General features: G+C 38.3%; 1 long non-coding RNA gene across 1 annotated transcript in view; it reads right to left on the bottom strand.

Moving 5' to 3' along the window:
- Positions 1-291: 291 nt before the first annotated feature.
- LOC119778024 overlaps positions 292-15,335 on the bottom strand; it is a 28,648-nt gene continuing 13,604 nt past the window's right edge. The window contains exon 3 of the long non-coding RNA XR_005280039.1: positions 292-395. This is a non-coding gene — a long non-coding RNA (uncharacterized LOC119778024). The remainder of the gene's footprint in view (positions 396-15,335) is intronic.

Below are 15,335 nucleotides of genomic sequence, written 5' to 3' on the forward strand. Positions count from 1 at the left end.
AGATCACGTGTTGAACACCTTGTGATAAATGTACACATCAAAAGCATGTTTATTAAGGTCGGTTTGATGTTTGACTGATAATTCTGGTGACCTAGAGACTTTTCTTCCATCTGCTAGAAATATTTGTGCATTTGTAGACTTTTTCCAAGTATAGGTGACATATAAAAGGAAATATCAGAGGTGGACTGTTCTCTGTTTGTGGCCCAAAGATTTAAAAATAAATGTTCTCTCACTAAGCACATGTTCCTTTAGGCTGAAGGATTTAATGACTCACCTAAGACGACGAGCAGCAGATAAGATTTTCCCCTCCCCCTCTTGCCAAAGCACAGGATCATTTACTCCGACGGCAGCGCAGTGCCAATGATTTTTCAATTTCCATGTTCCTCCTGGGTTTCCTGAAACATATTGAGACTCCTGCCCTGAGTAATGGCTTTTTGTGACTGTCGAGGTAGCTTCTAGTTACAATTTACAACTGCTGCTATCTTCAGAAACCACTGTGGAATACACATGTTTCAACAACTATATCAGAGAGGTGACAGGCATGGCTGGAACAAAATGGACACATGTGGGGGTGGCTGGGGGCAGTTTTTAGAAGTGTGCCAAATTTGGGTTACACTAAGACGCTCATGATTTCTGATGTCGGAAAAATAGAAAATAAAAAAAATACTACTTTGCCATTTAGTTTAAAAATGAGACAACTAAAGCCGTGCTAATAACGGCTTCAATAGTGTTTTACTGTATAATTTCCTGCATAAATGACCTGCGGGGCTATAGGTCTCATTAGAAACATACTTTGGCGCAATGTGCTTTATTGCCACGGTTAATTTTATTAGGGCCCGTTAAGCTAAGTGGAGCTTTATGCTGCCAGCAGTCATGCTGGTTGAATCAGCGGTTTATAAAAGCCCAAACAACCCTCTGAAATCTGCCCCCTGCAAACAAAAAAATAAAAAAAAAGATGACAAAGTTTGGTTTGCAGCCCTCTTCTGAATAGCTTCTGAAATTGTGCATCACTAAATCCAGGTGTTTTGGCATAAACTAATCAACTGAAATAATTTATGACTGATAAAAACTGGTAGAAAGAGAAGGTGTTTAAAATAAATAAAAATATGAGGCCATGTGAGACATGCACTGATTGTGGGTTCTTTTTAGTGGACACCAAAGTTATTATAAGACCAATTACCCTTCTACTCTTGGTGCAACATTTGAAAAACAGCAGACAAATGAAGCATTCTGTCGCAAGTAAGGACATTCATGGTTGCTTTTGTTTTTAATTGTACTCTGCTTTTACTGTGAGTAAGCGGATAATAGAAAAACTATTAGTAGTTTTTTGAAAGAGTGTAGCACAACTCATCTTTTAGTGGAGAACATAAATACACAACAATAATTACCCAATTTCATGTGTAAGTCTTTTACTGGGTCTTTTCTTTTCTCAAATAAAGCTTCTTTTAGCTGGAAAGCAGACAAAGCAATCCATACCAACAGTAATGTAAAAAAAAAAATAATAATAAATAAATAAATAAAAATCCAACCCCCAAGAGGAAAAAAATATCCAAAACCTGCTTATATCGAGGTTCCCTAACAAAATCTTCAAATTTTAAAAGTATTTTGAGCTTTTTTTTTTTTAGAGTAAATTCCTATAAGTTTAACACTTAAAGGAAAAAAATAGACAACTCTTAGTTTTGAGAAGTGCAGCTAAAGGGTTTGGCCTCAGTTTTAGACCACCTCTATTTGGTCTAGAAGTCAGTTACTTAGACCCGATCCAATTCATTCTCCAATAATTAATCTCATGATATGCTACACTCGGAACTTTGTATTTTACAGAGATGCCAACTAAAATAAAATTTTACATAAAGACTGATAGCAAATTGAGGATTATACTATGGCTTAACTGGATTTAAAGTTTCCTGGTGTTTCTTTTGGTAGACCATGCACTCTATGGACTGTCTTTTAGTGCTGAGGCTATTTTTGATAGTTTTACATGTTTACATGTAGATCTAAAAGAAACACAAAGACTGACATAAATATTTACAAATACTTACATGTTTTAGTATTTAAATAAGAAGAAGATTCCACTACATTACCCTGCATAGAGATACATCACCTAAAAAAAAAAGAGACATTCTATAATTCTATTCAAAGTCAGTAGTTTTAAAACACATGGTAACATCTACAATTAAAGTGTGCTACAGTATGCATGTAAAGCTTTTTTTGTTATTGTTGTAACCATTTCTATACATGGAAATGGCATTTACGAGTCCTGATTTGAAAATCTCTTTGGTAACAACTTCCATAGGAAGGACAAGGAGGCGTAAAAAACTATATATGTATAGCTTTCTTAGATTATTGTGTAGCTTAGCAGAACATAACTTTGTATTTCAACATCAAACTAAACCATTATCAGTGCAATGAATTGTTGGGATCTGGAGGTCTGTCCACCTTCCTCCAGCAGAGGGCGCCCTAGGGTCTCCTGGAGCTGAGCTGACGACCACACCTGCGATCCATCAGTCATCAGGAGACCAGCATATAAGCAGCGGCAGGACTTAACTCTAGCGCCAGAAATAGGAGTAGCCTTTATCATACCAGAATTTAATGTTAAAATTAGGAAAAGGATAAGTGATGGACTTTCAGTTTATACGGGAGAAATGATTGCAATATTATTAGCTGTTCAATGGGTGGAAGAAGTTAAGCCATTAAGATCAGTCATATGTTCAGATTCTAGTTCATCTTTAATTAGTTTGCAGTATAGTCACTCAGAAAGCAGGCCAGATATTTTAATAGAAATTCAACAGACACTATATAGAATAAATATGATGGGTTTAGTTATAAATTTTGTATGAATACCGGCACATTATGGAATTAAAGGACAAGTAGATAAGGCAGCAAAAGAAGCTGTTAAAAATGTGTCAGTGGATTTATTTGTTAATTTTAGCAAATCTGAAGTTAAAATGTTAATTAAACAGAAAATAAAGGATAAATGGCAAAAGGAATGGGAGAAAGGAAATAAAGGACGTTGGTTTTATAAAATTCAAAAGAAAATTGGAGAAATGAGAAGAACAGAAAGAACAAGAAGAGAAGAAACAATCATTTCTAGATTGAGGTTTGGTCATACCGGATTAAATGGTACTCTGTTTATCTTAGGAAAACATAGGAATGGGAAATGTGAATATTGTGGGGTAGATGAAACAGTTGAGCACGTGATGTTATACTGTAACAAATATGAGGAGGAGAGAAAGCAATTCATTCAAAATTTGAGTAAAGTAAAAGTTAAATTAGATTTAGTTCAATTATTCAGAAGTTATTCAGATAGTAATATTTACAGTATAGTATTTCGATATCTAAAAATAACACATTTATATAATAGAATTTAATTCCTGAGAGTCATTCTGGTCCACACTCCATTCCAGTAGATGGCGGAAATGCATCTATCTGTTGTTTGCCAACCGCCAAAACTATCAAAGAAGAAGAAGAAGAAGAACTCTAGCGCCAGAGTGTTAAGCCAGTTATGGTTAGCGAAGCCTGAGCCAACCAGTCTGTCTGATTCTCTGACTCCCTTGAAACCTGAACTTGAACCTAATCAGTTTTTGTCTTCTCTGCCTCCTAGGAAGAAACCTGACTGAACCCTGAAACTCTGGAAGAGTTTTCTCTGCTGAAATCTGCCTGCTGGCGTTCAGGAGCTAATCTGAAGAATCAAACTGTCTGAACCTGCCGGCCCGCCCTCAAGAAGAGGATCGGAAGAAAACTCTGGATCTGAACACTGATAAGTCTGAAGTCGAGCCCTGCCGCTGCTTAGCCCTCAGCCAACTTCTAGCCTCTGGACCCACCTGGTTCCCTCCCTCAGCTGCTAAACCAGAATCACGTCACAGGTACAAACCTGCACAATTCCTCTGGCAAAGATCTACCGCATCCTGGCTAACCTAACTGTCCCTCTCTACAGAGAACCCTGTGTGACCAGTCCCGGATCTGTTTCTCTGCAACTTTCATATAACTTTGTGTTTATTTCTATAAACAGTCAAACTTTTCATCTGCCTCCGTTGTGTTCTGCATGTGGGTTAGAACTCTGAATCCCATCATGACATGAATAGCCTAACTGCATATGCTTTATCTGTTTTAAACCTTTTTTGGTGTATTTCTGTGATTAATACTTCAAGAAAACATTGATTAGATTCACTACAAAATTAAACAAAATAGACTTGATTGTATATGTGGCTGATATATACTTAAATAGATATGTTGTTAATCGTGTTTCCTTTACTAAACCCTTTTATTTTTTTAATCTATTCCCATTCAAATATTCTCTGCAATAGCTTGGTTGTTGCATCTGAAATTAATCTTGGGTGTAGCTAAATAGCAAGTAACGGGTGATGGTAAATAAAATCCAAAGCTTTATAAAGTAACTTGGCAATAAATTAAACAGATATTGGTTCAAGAGTGGTAAAATATATATATATATATATATATTGAAACATTGTTTTTGCATCTTAAGCAGCAATCCATAACACAGTTCCACCTTTGTGAACCAACCCTTCATCATCTAAGCTCAGCAGCTCCACGCTACCTCCTCCGTGTTCTTTGCATTTCAATGGCAGCATTAGCATAACACTATCAGGCCTGGCATAGCTGATATAACATTTTAGATGATTTCCTGTGTTTTTGTCAGACGTCTCGGATATGTCAATAAAAGACTAGTTAGAATTTAAAGAAAATAAATGCTCTTTTAGGAAACTGTCTGTTCAAGGCCATTAGTTACAGAAACGGTTCATGTATTTGTTTGTCGAAACAGAAATAGAAATAAATAAATACATGTTTGAAAAAGCTTTTGTTTTATGGTGGAGTCCATAAATATAAAACATGTTTTTGGGCCATTGCCCATTCAGAAACATTTGATAGATCCCATAGGCATAAATGCAATGATAGCCAATAGAGAAAAGATGTAGGTTCTCTTTTATTGTTCCATTTTAATGTAAAAATAAAACAATGATAAACCTGTCCTTGGGGATACAGAGTGGAGCAGTGGGTAGCACTGCTGCCTTGCAGCAAGAAGGTTCAGGTTTCCATTCCTTGATCGGGGTATTTCTGCATGGAGTTTGCATGTTCTCCCTGAGCGGCATGGATTTTCTCCCATAGTCATAAAAAAATTGACTGTTAGGTTAATTGGCTTCTTTAAACTCCTTAGGTGTCAGTGTGTGCGTTAATGGTTGTGTTACCTGTTTGTCTCTGTGTTGCTATGTGATAGACTGGCAACCCTTCCAAGGTGTACCCCGCCTATCGTCCATTGACAGCTGGAGATACTGTAGGCACCAGCACCCGTCATGTCCCTAGCAGGGATAAGCATGACAGAAAATGGATGGATGGATAAATCTGCCCATAAAACAAAAAACAACTGTGTTTTTTGTAGATCATATTGCTATATACAGTATATCTTCTAACTACAAGAACAAACAACTTGTCTGTTTCCTGCTCAGGACATTTAAAAAGGCCAATTATTCAAAGAAATCCTCATCTTACATATGTATTTCAAAATCAAGAGTGAAGTACACCCACAAACCGGCTATGTGTTGTCCTCGCCCCCAAAATCCTATTTATGAAGTTGACATCCAGCAGTAACCTCTTTCCCTTGATATTGGAATTAAACATGTACACCTCTTGCCCGCGGCACTTCATTCAGTGATTTTGGCTTCAACCTGACCTTAACGCTTAGAAAGGCTCAGTATTAACCCATGCCCTTGACACATGATGGTTTGATTGTGAAGTATAGGCATGAGCATGCACACATTGAGACAAATAGTACTAGCAAAGCCTTTTATCACAGAAACTATTAACATCATGGCAAGATTGATTAGTCACCCATAGCTGTCATCTTATGCCTCCTTGCCCATTAATGGCATGGAGGCATTTCTATGGTGTGCATGTGCATATCATGCTGAATATCTATGTTCTGCCATGCCATATTTATCTTAGTTGGCAGCTCACGGCACTATATCCAAGCAGAGTGCAGAACCCAAGGATTGATAATATGAGCAATGAAAACGTGTCGCAGCCATCTCAGAAACATCGTTGTATCTTAATAGTTGACCTTTTTTTTTGCAGAGCAGAGGAGATTCCTGCAGTAGTCTGATGGCAAGGATTCAACTGCAGGTTCACAGTTCTGAGCTCAGCAGCTATCTCCTCCCCAGCGGTGCCATTAATAATGGGAGGCAATCTGCCTCACCGAGACATGGGGGAATGTAGTCATCTGTAGCACAGTGGTGTGACCAGCTAAATGTTGCTAATTGATATGGACAGCAGGAGCCTCTCTGTGTGTGGGATTAGAAGGTGGTGGGGCGGAGAGAGGCTGACTTGTTTTCAGGCTGTGATGAGCCTTTTGAGCACAGACCCCAAAAAAAGCAAAGGATACAATTAATTCCTTGTTCTCCTTTCCTTTCACTCACACGGATCATTTTCTCATTGTACAGTAAATGTGTGAGGAACTAAGACACATTTTTATTCAGCCAAGCCTATCTATTTTTACCCCCCTGTCCAATGATTGATGTTTCCTTTCAGCATGTACAGCTCTGCTATCCACAGGGATGAATAAACCACAGATGAGCAAGAGTCTGCAGGGAATACACACACGTTTACAGTGGGAATGCACACAAACTGTCCATGGAGGTACAATCGGGGGATGCATCACGAAAAAAACATCTGTCATTAAACCTCTGAGGCTGTAATTGTACCTCAAAGTCCTTTTCATCATTCACACTGCTGCATCTGTAATGGATGCTGATTATGGCAGCAGATGTATGTTTGTGTTTTCCAAAGGGACATCTCCTCGTCATGAGTCCTGATGTGAGACAGCTAATCCGACATGAACTCTGATGGATACTGGAGGGGATAGGCCTGTTCGACTTCTCTCCAGACTTGACAAGCTAATGGGGCCGGGTCGAGAGCGTTAGAGCGGTAATTTGCAGCATATATAACCAGTTGTGAGTGATGTTTTTAAAGTGCCACCTTCATCCCTCCTCTGTTGCTGGGTTGAGAGACAAACTGGTGCTGGGTGTGACAAGATACAGAGTCTAGATCTGGATGCCATGCTTTTGGAGTGACATCGAGTGCTCGATCTGTTTGGGTCTCAATGACAGCCCTAATTGTGACCTCTTATTCACTAGCAGACTATTTACAGGATGCTCACCTTGGAAAGGCGATTTATATCAGAATGAGTTCTAGAGAGTAGGCCACTTGCTCTGGGGGCCAACCTGCATGATAGAATGGGCTCTGCAATGGATGTTCTAGAGAGCAAACAGTGCCATCTAGTGTATGAAATGTAGTGAAACAATTTTGAGCCAACCCCTAACAGTCTATATATGAGGCCATCTCAAGTGCTTTGTTAATGCATTTGATTCAGTCTGCAAATCTGTCACCAGCTTGTTGCATTAATGCAAAGAAGGGGCTTTTTATGCAAGAGGCAGTGGAGGTGGTTCAAGCTGGGTTAAAAGCAAAATAATGGAGTAGGGGCGCTTCTGGTGACTCAGCAAAGCTCACTCATAAGTTTTCACAGCGCAAAGCAGACGTATCGACCTCTGTCCTCATGCAGTCTTCCCTGTCTCTACTTCTTCCACAAGCTGATCAGAACATCAGGCTGCATGGCTCCTTTAACTTTACCACTTTTCGTTTTTTGACAGCTGGTATCCGTTATAAGTGTCTCAGCCATGTAGCACTGCCCCTCCCTTAGTTTTTTTGGGACCAAGTGCCTTAGTTGAAGGAAAGCATTTTTTTTAAGGTAGATTTTGAAGTGATAATAAGCGATCTGTGTCCTTTAATTCAAAGGTAGAGTAGCAAATTTAAAGGTAAAGTTGAGGATGTTGTTTTTTCCGGGTGGATCATCAAAATAAGTGGTCCTCCTAGTTGTCAATCATTGTGGTGGTATGTTTACGTGTTCGTCCCCATTTTCACTTACCAGTGGTGAATCTGACGTAGTGGAAAAATTGCAAATCATCTTTTGGAAAGTAAGTCTGTATGAGCGATGCAAACAGCAACTTTAAAAGAAAGCACGCACAAGGATAAATGGGCGTGTGCATGCTCTTGGACATGTTTAACAGGCGTTCCCTCTCGGGGCAGGTACAGGGTTGTGCATGTGCATTTTTTTTTTTTTTTTGGAATGCATTTTTCTTGAAAATCTTCCACTATACCTTTAAATCTGACTAGTAAAATTAGGTGGTTTAGTTGACCTTAAATTATTTTCCTATGGTGTCAAGTATAGCATATCTTGTCTCATAGTCGTTTGTACCCTGAAAAAAAAGACCAGCTCTTTTTTTTCACTGTCCTGGACTTTAGCTAGCAGACGTTGTTGGGTTTTGTGCTGATGCTTACATCTAAGAACATGCATGAGTTTGCACTTTTGGTGATAGCTTGTGGCTGTTACTTAAAAATCACTGAATGTGTCATTTAAAACATGTTCACCTTGCTTCCATGCAAGGAAAAGCACTAAATCTGCAAACCTGAGTGAAGTATAGGACACGCCCACACACTCACACTACACACACACACCTACACGCATGTTGTGTCACGCCATCCTCGTGGGGACTTTCCATTGACTTCCATTCATTTCCCATTAATTCATATGACCTAACCATAAACCTTGCCCTAACCCTACACACACACACACACACACACACGCACTTTTCCCTCAGTTTTCCTTCTACCAGATGGTTTTATTTTATCCATTAATTTTTTGTTTCATAAACCCTTGGAGAAATTAGTCCTCTGTGTTTAACCCATCCCCTAACAACAGCTGCTCACACTGAGTGTGTGGAGCATGTTGGACTTACAGGAAACAGGCCTCCATTGAATATATACACCACAATTCAACAGGAAGCTTATATTATCAAAAGTTCTTAGCTGAAAAAAATAAAATTGAACATGCCTCAATTTCTTCTATTTTATTAGAATAAGTTAGGGTGCTTCTAATGTATTTAGGGCACAGAAAGGTTATTTTATTAGATTAGATTAGATTAGATTAGATTAGCTTTATTGATTATTATCATCAACTTTAATTTAGTTAGGGTGCCAGGGCATGAAAAAAAAAACACTAAACATATTCATTTCATTGTTTTCCAGTTCAGTCTTTTTTTTTTTTTTTTTGCACCCTGTTTTGCCCACATAGTTTTGGGAATCGATATCCCAGACCTAGATGATAGCCCCAACAGACACAATTTCAATTTGAGATTGGGTGCTTTTTTTGGAGTTTATTGATATGACCTTGATGCAAAAGTCAATAAGGTTTAATTTAAACGTTCCAGAGTTTTCCAGACTCATTGGTTTTATGTCCTTGGTTTTTAAAAGATATACAATACTATAGTTATGACAGATAATTCTATGCAAGGCATGATTTAAACATGGATCTGTAATAAAGGGAAACAGGGATTCAATTTATAAAGGAATGGAGCAAGGAAACAGGGAAGGAATGACCAAAGGAATGAAGTGAGGAAAAAGAAACAAAAAAGGACAAAAGGAACAAACGAGAACACAATGGAGGAATGACATAAGGAAGGAAGGGCAAGTAGGATTGAAAGAAAACATTAAGAAAATATGATACAAATACTAAATAAAGTTTGGAAAATAAATTACATTTCAAAAGCTTGTATTTCCTTTTTCCCATACAGTACATTTCCAGACTTAGAAATATGTAAATCAAATTCAAAGTAGATTTCTTTTGTAAAAAAACAAGCTTGAAAACTGCATTGCAAGGGAAAGAATTAAACTAAATGTTTTGATGGCTAAGAAAGGTCATATTAAAATAAAAATACATGAATATCCTGATTTCTGCCAACCTGTTTTGTGTAATATTTATATTACATATTTGTTAGCTATTCCCCTTGGCAAAATGTTTACTTCTGAATATTATTTCATTGCGTAAAGAAATTACAATAAAAAGTATATTCTATATATTTACCAAACAACAAACTACACAGGTCAGGAACAAGGTTCACATTCTAAATAAGATACATTTCTGGGGATATCAACTTTGCTTTCTTTTGTTTACTTTTTTTATTAAAATTGGTATTATTTCAGTCAAGTGTTACAAAGACGTTCCCATCCATGCTATATTTTTACATCAAGAAAACAGAAAGTTGGAGATTAATAACCCTAACAACCCAAAGGTTCATCAAACTGACCTATTGATTTTTTTCCCCTATATTTTAATTTCAGTCAATGAGCTAAGATATTCCAAAAAAAATTTATTAGTCTTAATAATCATGGTGTATTTCTTTTTAATTAGAAATTTTAAATTATAAGTTGGATTTATATTATTTTAATCCATTATGATATATATGCACAGAAACAGTGCACACTTTTGCAAAAATGTTTAAAAAATCGGAAATAATTGGTTCTGGTTTAGCATTTTCCTAAACAAAAAGCTTCTCTGATCTCTGAAATAAAATTCTTCAAAAAAGGCTAAGATATCAAAATGTAATGAAAGCAAGTTGAAATAATGTAATGTGCAAATGTTTTCATTTGGCTAAGAGCAGTTTTTAAAGCTGCTAGTTCACAACTGATTCTGTAAGTCTGTACTTGGGGCAGCCAAGAGACTGACTAAAATCGCCTAAAAATTGCAGACTTGTGTAATTTATATTGTAAAAACATCAGACTTGGGTCCTTTAATTTCAATGGCAGTTCAGTAGTTTTCAGTGTTGAAATCTGGCTGCTTGTTTTATACCATGAATTCAAGCTATTTTGATCAATGCCAATCAAGAAAAAATACAAGCAACCGATATGAAGTGCTATTGTGTAACATCTAGAAATAACTCTCAAAATATGCAGCAGAAGAGCGCTAAAGTTCAAAGTTTTTACAGAGAGATTTCTGCAAGCCAAAAAATCTTTGTTTTCTCCACTCCACACAATACTCAGAGTTTACCCTCATCCAGGCTTCTTGTTGACAGGATAAGTCTTTATTGCAGCATAATTAGCATTGAGGTGGTGACTGAAAGTAAACAGATAAGCTAATACAAAGATGCACAGTGGCTATAAAGAGCTTCTCTCTGACTGATGCAGACCTTGGCATTAGGATAAAAAAAACTAGTGACTCAAACGCACTACGCAAACAAACCTTGTACAATATGTTTTCCTTGCTCGATAATTAGTTGGTGAATATTTGTGTTTGAGTTGTGCGCGCCTGTCTCCATGTCAACTTCTTTTTGTGTGCTTACTGTGTGTGCGGGTGGGAGGAGTGGCCATGTATTTTTACCTTGCAGTGGACTATGACATGTTGTGAGGACTTAGAGATACTTGTGGGGACCAGTAACAGCTCCAAATGAGCAGAAGTTATCTTTTTGTTTTGAAGGTTATGTTTAGGATTACCGTGTGAATTGATTTGATGTTAGTTCAAACAAGTGAATGAAAAATGTATGAAAGCCAGTGGAAAGTCTGCATAAAGATGGCTGGACATAAACCTTGTGTATGTACTTGCTTTTGATTCCTTATGGGGACAGTGTAAGGCAATTTTTTTGGTTTCGTTAAATAGTGGACCTTCAGGTACTTGAGGGGACCAATGTATTCATGAGGAGAAGTTATCTTCTTGGGTTGGCAGTTACGTTTAGGACAAAAGCCTGTTTAGAGTTGGAATCAGGCTTGGGGGTAGGTAAGGGTCACTCAGCTGGTCCCCTCAAGGAAAAAGTTATCTTCTTGGATTTGGGGTTAGGTTTAGGTCTAAGGTTTGAATTCCATTTAGGGTTTTAATACAAACAAATGGAAGTCAATGACAATTCAGCATAAATCAGGGAAGGTTTAGGACCAAAGTATGAATTGATTTAATCTTAAGTTTAGGGTTAGGTATATCTTGATAATAGGTAGGGTAAGAGTCAAGTTTAGGCCATAGAAATTATTACAATATGTCAATTAAAAGTCCTTACAATGATAGTGTGACACAATATGATTTGGTTGTGTATGTGTGGAATGGTCTTTAATACCTGTTGGGGACAACCCCCCAGGAATATGCTACATTTTGGAGACTCAGAGGTACTTATGGAGACCAATGGGTGGTCCCCATAAGGAAATGTTCTCTTCTTGAGGTTTAGGTTTAGGACTAGGGTGTGAATTGAGTTTAGGTTAGGTTTAGGACTAGGTATGAACCCGTAACGGTTAGGGTAAAGGTCACGGTTAGGCTGTAGAAATGGGTTAGAAATAAATGGAAGTCAGTTGAAGGTCCCCACGGGATAGAGAAATGTGTTTGTGTGTGTGTGCTTTCAAGTGCACACAGTTCAGTGCCAATCTGCCATTAGATGTGTACCTGCATTCTTTTTTTTTGCCACCTTTTTGGACAAATCACCTTCATTATAAATGTGTCTAATTACTGTAATGAGACGATTTCATTATCACTTAAACGACCTTGTTCCACATGCTAAACAAGGCAAGTTGCTGCAAACCCAGCAGGCTTTCAGTGTCTAGTCGCTGTAGGAGAACTGCACAGGGGTGTCTCAGCATGTGCCACCAGCTGTACTTTGAATGGGGTTATTTAATTGAGGCGCATGAATGCATGTGTATAAGGCCATATTTCAATTATATTTCTGTTTAGTTGGCTGGAATTTTAATCAAAACTTAACATACACTTCTGAAATTAAAGTCTTTCAATAGTACATATTGTCAAATAGTTTTTCAGTCTGCTAATCCCATTGTCCCAAAAAGCAGACTGGTATGTTTTTTTTTTTTTTTCTAAGATAGCTTTTTAAATGAAGTTTTGGCTTTCAAAAAGTTCATTCAGTTAAATTAAGTCTATTTTTATTGTGCCAATTCACAACACATGTCATCTCAAGGCACTTTAAGTTGTTCTAAATTTTCCAACCACACAATTCAACCAGATCATACAGTCAAACTGATTCAACGTTTTCTATCCAATTTACTTACTGGTCTTAGAAAATTGGAAATGAAGCCTAAGCGCACATTCAAACTTGAAGGTTCTTAGCTGCCAATCTCCTCATCATACTCCTCTTTTCCAGACCATGGCACTACTCTATGCCTTCATATCAGCCAATCATTGTTCATTACTTCCTTTTTAGGGCTCAAGACTGAAGGCTTCTCTTACCTAGATCTACCTGCTTAGACAGAACAACTGCAATCAGCACCATTGTCTTACTCAATTTTTGAATGCCAAGAAAACATTTTAAATGCTGCGGAATTCCAATCAATACTTTTGGCATGGAATACTTCCTCTACTATTACCTAGAACATATAGTTTCTTCTAGAAACTTCTAGAGCAACCTGGATTTATTTGTTTAAATCTATCAATTAACAGATTCATAGGAAAAGCTCAACATTTAAGGCCTAACTACTTTGCAGGAAAGTTTGAATCAAACATTCTTTGAAAAACACAATCACAATTAATAGTCACCATGTGTTGGGTTGATGGCATGTGTGGTAGAATTTATAGGGATACAGTTTTATTGAAAAATACTTTATTGACTAAAAGTGTAAATAAACTGGGCTGGTGACCTAAGTGTTGCAGCCTACATCCATGTTTTGAAAGGGGGAAGTTTATACTGGACACTGTAAAATGCACTCCACAGCAAAGCATTTCTCTTACTGATCACACAAAGAACTCTTGAGTTATTAAATTTCCAGTTTTATATATATATATATATATATATATATATATAAATACAGTATATATATATATATATATATATATATATATATTAGGGGTGGAACGGTTCACAAAATCCACGGTTCGGTTCGATTCATGGTTTCTGGTCACGGTTTTCGGTTCGATTCGATACATGTTGATTGTTACACCGAAATTCCATAAAAAATTATGAAATTAATGAAAAAATCCCCCCAAAAATAATGGATTGTAATTATTTTAAATGATCCGCGGAAACCCTGGATCATTTCCATATGTTTTGCTGCTTTGAATTTAATCATCTGGCGCATGCACTATAACCTGACAACAGCTAGATGCATGTCTCGCTCATGTCTCGCTCCACCTAGCGAGACATGCATCTGGCTGTTGTCAGGTTACATGCTCTCTACCATCTCCAAGAAACTCAGAGGGGAGCAGACGAAGCCACAGTGGGGGCTGTAGGCTTTGCTTTGAGCAGCCGGTCTGGAGCGCAGCGGGGGTTGCTGACGGAGTATGAGGGATTTCGGGGTTAGCATGACATGTTGCTGTTAGCATAAACAAAACGTGTTGCACTTTTATCCACAACTTTCTTTCCGCTGTCATCGTAGGTCACTCTAAATGCAAAGCGCTCCCATACAGCAGACCTATAAAGTGCTGCTGGCGCGTCTTCCAATCCCAGTTCTTTCCCACTCGCCAGTCCGACACAATTCTCCACAACAACTGATTTTTTTCCCTGCTACACCCTGCTAAGCTGCTTTGCTTCTTCTTCTTCTTGTTTACTACTGGAGGTTGGCTTTGGTCGCAGTACCGCCACCTTCTGCTCTGGAGTGTAATCGCTTCCTCTATGAGAAAAAGGAGCAGCGCATGAACCGAACGAAACACACGCGACCCGAACCGAGTCAGTCGAACCGAACGATTCTGACGGTTTTCATAAATCGTCCCATCCCTAATATATATATATATATATATACACTCACCGGCCACTTTATTAGGTACACCTGTCCAACTGCTCGTTAACACTTAATTTCTAAGCAGCCAATCACATGGCGGCAACTCAGTGCATTCAGGCATGTAGACATGGTCAAGACAATGTCCTGCAGTTCAAACCGAGCATCAGTATGGTGACTTTGAACGTGGCATGATTGTTGGTGCCAGAAGGGCTGGTCTGAGTATTTCAGAAACTGCTGATCTACTGGGATTTTCATGCACAACCATCTCTAGGGTTTACAGAGAATGGTCCGAAAAAGAAAAAACATCCAGTGAGCGGCAGTTCTGTGGGCGGAAATGCCTTGTTGATGCCAGAGGTCAGAGGAGAATGGCCAGACTGGTTCGAGCTGATAGAAGGGCAACAGTGACTCAAATAACCACCCGTTACAACCAAGGTGGGCAGAAGAGCATCTCTGAACGCACAGTACGTCGAACTTTGAGGCAGATGGGCTACAGCAGCAGAAGACCACACCGGGTACCACTCCTTTCAGCTAAGAACAGGAAACTGAGGCTATAATTTGCACAAGCTCATCCAAATTGGACAGTAGAAGATTGGAAAAACGTTGCCTGGTCTGATGAGTCTCGATTTCTGCTGCGACATTCGGATGGTAGGGTCAGAATTTGGCGTCTACAACATGAAAGCATGGATCCATCCTGCCTTGTATCAACAGTTCAGGCTGGTGGTGGTGGTGTCATGGTGTGGGGAATATTTTCTTGGCACTTTTTGGGCCCCTTGGTACCAATTGAGCATTGTTGCAAC

Source organism: Cyprinodon tularosa, unplaced genomic scaffold, assembly GCF_016077235.1.
Source record: "Cyprinodon tularosa strain WSP-4 unplaced genomic scaffold, ASM1607723v1 ctg1, whole genome shotgun sequence".
Lineage (NCBI taxonomy): Eukaryota > Metazoa > Chordata > Actinopteri > Cyprinodontiformes > Cyprinodontidae > Cyprinodon > Cyprinodon tularosa.